The 6,315-nt window shown below is 48.5% G+C and overlaps 1 long non-coding RNA gene across 1 annotated transcript; it reads right to left on the bottom strand.

Moving 5' to 3' along the window:
* Positions 1–1,526: 1,526 nt before the first annotated feature.
* Positions 1,527–4,917, bottom strand: LOC147996867 (uncharacterized). The gene is made up of 2 exons (XR_015651817.1): positions 3,073–4,917; positions 1,527–2,728 (listed from the first exon to the last, which is right to left on the bottom strand). It is a non-coding gene; the product is annotated as an uncharacterized LOC147996867 (long non-coding RNA).
* Between the last annotated feature and the right edge of the window lie 1,398 nt (positions 4,918–6,315).

Here is a 6,315-nt window from a genome sequence, read left to right as displayed (position 1 = left end):
TGGCGCTCCCTCTGCCCAAGGCTATCCTTGGACTTGGGCAAATGAATCCTAGGAGATGAACCAACCCAGAGGACAAATGTTACAAGTGACCACTCAGGGTACCTACAGCAGTCATAGTAGCAGGGACTCAGCAAGGACACTGAGGCCAGCGTTAGGTGGGAGAAGGGGCATTATTGTCTGATAGATAAGGAATCTTAGGTTTGGATGATTAAAAGTAAAACATTTCAGGGCTGGAGAGATGGTTCAGAGGTTAGGAGCTCCTGATGCTCTGGGAGAGGACTGGACCTCAGTTCCCAGCCCCCACACCTGTCTGTAGCTCACTCCAGGGAGACCCACTGTCCTCTTCTGCCCTCTGCAGGCACCTGTGTGCACACATACACAAATAATTTTTTAAAAAATTCTTTAAAAGGGGGCTGGAAAGATAGCTCAGTGGCTAAGAGCACTAACTGTCTTCCAGAGGTCCTGAGTTCAATTCCCAGCAACCACATGGTGAGTCACAACCATCTGTAATGAGATCTATGTCCTCTTCTGATGTGTCTGAAGACAGCGGCAGTGTACTCATGTGCATAAATAAGTAATTCTACAAAAAAAAAAATCTTTAAAAGGCATTCTAAAATAATCTATGCCATTTTTGTTTCCTGTCCTTGGAAGAAACAAAAGTTGCAGCTTGATTTCTGGAATATTCCTTTGAAAATGATCTCCAAACAGGTGCTCTGCAGTCTGGAAGGCTGCAAGTCCAGTGAAAGCACTGGCCTGGAAAGAAGAAACTGAGCAGAGCTAATTTCTCAGGGGACAGGCGCTTCTGTCAGCACTCACTGAGCACTTCCCATGTGTCCAGCACCAAGTTCCAGGAGTGTGTAGGTATGAAGCTTTCTAACGTAGTCTGAGAGTCCAGCCTGGTGGCCTAAGCTTTAATCCCAGCACATGGATCTCTGGTCTACACACCGAGTGCTGGGCCAGTCAGGGATACAGAGTGAAGTCCTGTCTCAAAATAAAAAGTAGTGTGAAGACATCTTGTAACCCAATTTACATATCATTGATTTGTAAGATGTGTGTGTTATATGTGTACATGCTAAAGCATGCGTGTGGAGGTCAGAGGAAACTGAGTATTGGTCCCCATCTTCCACTGTGTTTGAGGAAGGCTCTCTTCTGGTTCACTGCTGTATAATCAGACCACCTGACCCTTGAGCTTCTGGGATCCTCCGGTTTGCCCCCACCAAGCTGAAGGGACAGTGGGATTACAGATGCATACACTGTGCCTGGGGATCAAACTCAGGGCCACATGTTTGCAAGCAAGCTCTCCTCCCTCTGAGTTCTCTCCAGCTCTTTAAAAAATGTCTGTGTGTACACCTGCATGCAATCATGCACAGGGCACATGTGGAGGTCAGAGGAAACCTCAGTGGCAGCCCTCACCATCTGTCTTATTTGAGACAGACTTTCTGTGTTCTTTTTTCTCCCCCACTATGTACACCCAGCTCGCTGGTGTTTTACCCACTGAGTCATCTCCTCAGCCCTAAATTCTTTAGAAAGTTCTTTTTTTTTTTTAAGATTTATTCATTTATTATATATAAGTACACTGTAGCTGTCTTCAGATACACCAGAAGAGGGCATCGGATCTCTTTACAGATGGTTGTGAGCCACCATGTGGTTTCTGGGAATTGAACTCAGGACCTCTGGAAGAGCAGTAGGGTGCTCTAACCGCTGAGCCATCTCTCCAGCCCATGCCCTAAATTCTTAAACTCAAAGAACTTCTTGAATTCTAAAATGACAAAGACCACAGTCCATGAGAATGGTGCTTTCAACAGACAAGGTTCAAGAGCCTGGGAGGCTCTTCCCTTCTGCTCCGTGTCCGTTAGAAGCAGACAGGAAGACACCTTAGCTATGGAGCCGTGGAAACCCCTTCCATGGTCTTCGTGAGTCGCCCTGCACTTGTAGTTGTGTGGAGAGCTTGGTTGAGCTGTGGAGGTAAATATTTCCCCAAATCTTCTCCCCTGAGGAAGACAAGATGGAAATCCTGACTAGCAGCTCGCAGCCCCTAATTCTGCCCTTGGAGTTGAATCTCTTACCGTTCCCAGCACCCTGGAGAGGAGAGCTTACTGTTGAGATCATCCCTGGTACCCAAAGGTTGGGCGCCAGCCTCTGGGCTCTCCTTATGACTCCTCTGACGCTCTTTCCATACCCTGTTCACCCCTGGTGCTGCTCCCTGGGAGCCCCTTCTGTGGCAAAGAAGACTTCCCATCACCTCTAAGGCATCAAATATGTCAGCATGCACCCGGGAAGACTCCCTGGGCGTGTCTCAGCCTAGAAGGTGCTTGGTTCTCCTGGCTTTGCAGCAGTTGGGCTGCAGGCTCTTGAATGAGTAATGAGGTTGCTCCTGGGTGCACAGGCGCTAAGAACTTGTAGCAAGCCAGCTACAGTACAGTCCCCTCTGCAGTTCTGATGGTAGGTGGGGCTTTTCTTGGGAATACAGCTCACTGAAATGTCCCAGAACCCCCTTGGTCTCTGCAGCCCTCTATGTTCCTCCTCCTGGTCCTCCTGGCACTTCTCCCCATTCGAGACTGTGCAGCTCTTTCTGGGCCAGTGTTACTCAAGCCAGTCGTTTGGAAAGAGAGAACTTCAACTGAGGAAAATGCACCCACCATACTGGCCTGAGGACATTTTCTTGATTGATGATGGATGTGGGGGTGCCCAGCTCACCGTGGGTGGGGCCACCCCTGGCAGACGGCACCTGGAGCCATAAGAGAGCAGACAGACTGAGCAAGCCATGCATGGGCAGGCAGTAAGCAGCACCCCTTCATGATGTCTGCTTAAGTTCTGGCCACCAGGGTCTTGCCCTGCTTGAGTTTCTACCCTGACTTCCCTTGGAGAAGGACTGTAACTTGGAAGAATAATAAACCTGTTCTTCCCCAAACTGCTTTTGGTCATGGTATTTTATCATGTCAACAGAAATCAAATGAGCATAGAAACCCTAAGGCAAAGGCCGTGGCTGTTCTTAACAACTGATACCAGACCATGCTAGGCTCTTAACCACCTGCTAGTCACTCTCCCTGACAGGTGTGAAGTAGCCCTCACCTTTAACTCCAGTACTTGGGAGGCAGAGGCCAGTCTGGTGTACAGAGCTTGCAGGAGCTACACACAGAAAAAAAATAAATTGATTAAGGGCTGAAGTGATGTCTTAGAGATTAAGAGCACTGGCTGTTCTCCCAAAGGTCATGAGTTCAATTCCCAGCAACCACGTGTTAGCTCATAACGATCTATAACGAGATCTGGTGCCCTCTTCTGGCCTGCAGACGTTCATGCAGGCAGAATATTGTATACACAATAAATACATGAATCTTAAAACTAAGCAAAGTTAATTCATCCACTGGGACTCCACAGTGCTCGGGTCTTCCCTGCTCCAGAGAGAGTGGCAGACCTGCGACTAGCACACATGAGGACCTCCGCTCAAGAACTAGGGGAGGGCTGGAGAGAGGGCCAGCACTTGTTGCTCTTAAAGAGCAGGGTTCGATTCCCAGCACCCACGTGGTAGTTCACAGTCATTCTTAATCTGGCTCCAAGGAGCCTGACACTCTCTTCAGGCATCTTTGTGCACTAAGGCATGCGCAGCCCACGCGTACATACACGCAGGCAAAACACTCGGGCACATAAAACAAATGGACGGAAAATATTTTTTTTAAAGAAAGCAGGAGTAGGAAGGGAAGAGGAAGCATCCTCTCCCCTGCCGAACGGTACTCAACTCTCTGTTTCTTTTGCAGTAGGATTGAGGAAAGGAATGAATTTGAAAATTTGACATAGAATTGTTCAGGGATTGGAGAGATGGCTCAGCAGTGAACAGCGTGGACTGCTCTTCCAGAGGACCTGGGTTTGGTTCCCAGGCCCCATGTTAGGCCGATCCCAACCACCTGTAACTCCAGTTCTCCTATGTGTTCTATGGCTTTTACCTGCACACGCATGCATGCACATACATGTGACATGTACACACACATACACATAGATAAATTCTTTTTTCTAAGGTGCAGTGCAGAGAATACTACAGAAACTCCAATGCTAAGTTTGACCCTAAAGAAAGTGACAGCCTACCTAGTAGGACTCAATGTATGGAATTCTCTAAGTTATTTCTTTTACGTGTCCCTTTTCTCTATGTTCTGGTGACCTCTCCACCTGGGAGACATAAAAAGCCGCCTCACTAAATGTCATCAACTCCTGGGAAAATGTAGCAAAATGACTGGAGGAGTAGCCCCGTGATGGGACATTTGCCTAGCACGGGTGACACCCCGGGTTCCGTCCCCAGCAGCACAAAAACAAAAAAGGAAAAACATGGCCTTGTGTGAAGCTAAGGGAGGAGAGCTCTATTTTGGCTCCCGGTTTCAGGGGTTTTGAACTACCATTGCAGGGAGGGCATGGTAGAGCAGAGAAGCTCACACCGGGCAATCAGGAAGCAGAGAGAGTGCCGTGCCCCAAAAGCCTTTTTTAAAATTAGTGTGGATTTCCTTATCCTCCAGATGTAAAATTGCTTTCTATTTGTTTGTTGTCTTACTAAGCATGGGTCTCTTACTTGGTGATATCAATTTTATTTATATTCTTTATGTCTTTGTATTGTTTTGCAGCACAAAAGCCTTTTTCAGCCTTGTAGCCCTGGCTGGCCTGGACCTCACTGTGTAGACCAGGCTGGCCTCAGACTTTCAAAGACCTGCCTACAACTGGTGAAATTCTTTGGGAACTACCGAGGCGTGAGTGTTCGTTATAAAGGGCCTGCTCCAGCAGTCAAGGGTGACCTGAGGAAGAGAGAAGCCTGATTTCAGAGCAGCTGGTCTCACACTGGTCTCCACTCCCCTTGAGGAAAGGCTGTGAGCACACGGTTCACCATTGAGTTCTGAGGCATCACCACCGTCTGCTTCTCTTCCTATCAAGGCTGGGCTGGCGAAACAAACAGAAAACCAAAAAGATGATTTCTAATCCAGTTCAAAGCATTTCCCTTCTGTATCCATCCAAGCGTTATCAGGAGCTTGTGGTTCTGTTTTCCTCTGTAACACATGAGCCATCTGAGCTGGTTTGGGGACACTTAGCTGTTTTTTTTTTTTTTTTCCCGGGGCTGGGGACCGAACCCAGGACCTTGCGCTTTCTAGGTAAGCGCTCTACCACTGAGCCAAATCCCCAACCCCCCCTTTTTTTTAAGATTTATTTATTCATTTGTTATATATATGTATGTACACTGTAGCTGTCCTCAGACACACCAGACGAGGGCATCGGATCTCTTTACAGATGGTTGTGAGCCACCATGTGGTTGCTGGGAATTGAACTCAGGACCTCTGGAAGAGCAGTTGGTGCTCTTAACCACTGAGCCATCTCTCCAGACCCCACTTAGCTGTTTTAAAGATTACTACTTTTGGGTTTAACCCTACCTTATACCTTTCCACCAACCAGGCCTAAAATCTGTCCCTATGATAACATAAGGGACCAGAAATATCACTCACCTCGCCAGAGGTGTGGCTGGCCCGGCTGCGCTGTTTTAAGTAGCCCGGCGGTGGTGGCACACGGCTCTAATTCCAGCACTCAGGAGGCAGAGGCAGATGAATCTGAGTGCAAGGCCAGCCTGGTCCAGGGTTACACAGAGAATCCCCGCCTTGACCGCCACTCCTAAGGAACATGCCGACTACAGCCCTCCTCCCCGCCCTCCAGGTAAGGAGTTCGGCTATCACGGACTTGGGAAGCCAACCTCAGGTCACCTGCTTCTGCTGCATCTTTCAAGTTCACTGCCTCACACTCCTCACTCAGAGAACCAATCCATGCCCTCCCAGCAGAATGGCCCCCTTCTCTTCCCACAGACTCACTGCTCCTACGGGTGGATGGGAACTCTACTGTGGGATGGGACTCAAATGTTCCTCCCTCCCTCCTTCCCTCCCCACCCCCTTTGGTTTTTCTAGATATGGTTTTTCTATGTAGCCCTGGCTGTCCTGGAACTCACCTATGTAGACCAGGCTGGGCTCAAACTCAGAGATCCATTAGCCTCTGCTTCCCAAGTGCTGGGATTAAGGGTGTGTGCCACCACTGCCCAGCCAATAATATGTTCTTTGAAAAGATTAATTTTTGCTTCCTCAAAGGCTTAGGTTATTTTCAGCTGTAGTGGGAGGTGGATAGGATATGGAAGTGAGGTAAAGGTTTGCTAATAGTTGAGGTCAAGTTATTTTTTTCCCCTGGGTCTCACTGTGTAACCCCGGCTGTCCTGGAACTCACTTTGTAGAGCAGGCTGGTACTGAACTCACGGAGATCTGCCTGCCTCTGGCTCCCAAGTGCTGGGACTAAAGGCATGCACTA

This window comes from Rattus norvegicus, chromosome 1 (assembly GCF_021556685.1).
Source record: "Rattus norvegicus strain SHRSP/BbbUtx chromosome 1, alternate assembly SHRSP_T2T, whole genome shotgun sequence".
NCBI classification, from domain to species: Eukaryota; Metazoa; Chordata; class Mammalia; order Rodentia; family Muridae; genus Rattus; species Rattus norvegicus.
Note: the sequence above shows the minus strand (reverse complement) of the source record. Positions and strands in the feature narration are given on the sequence as shown.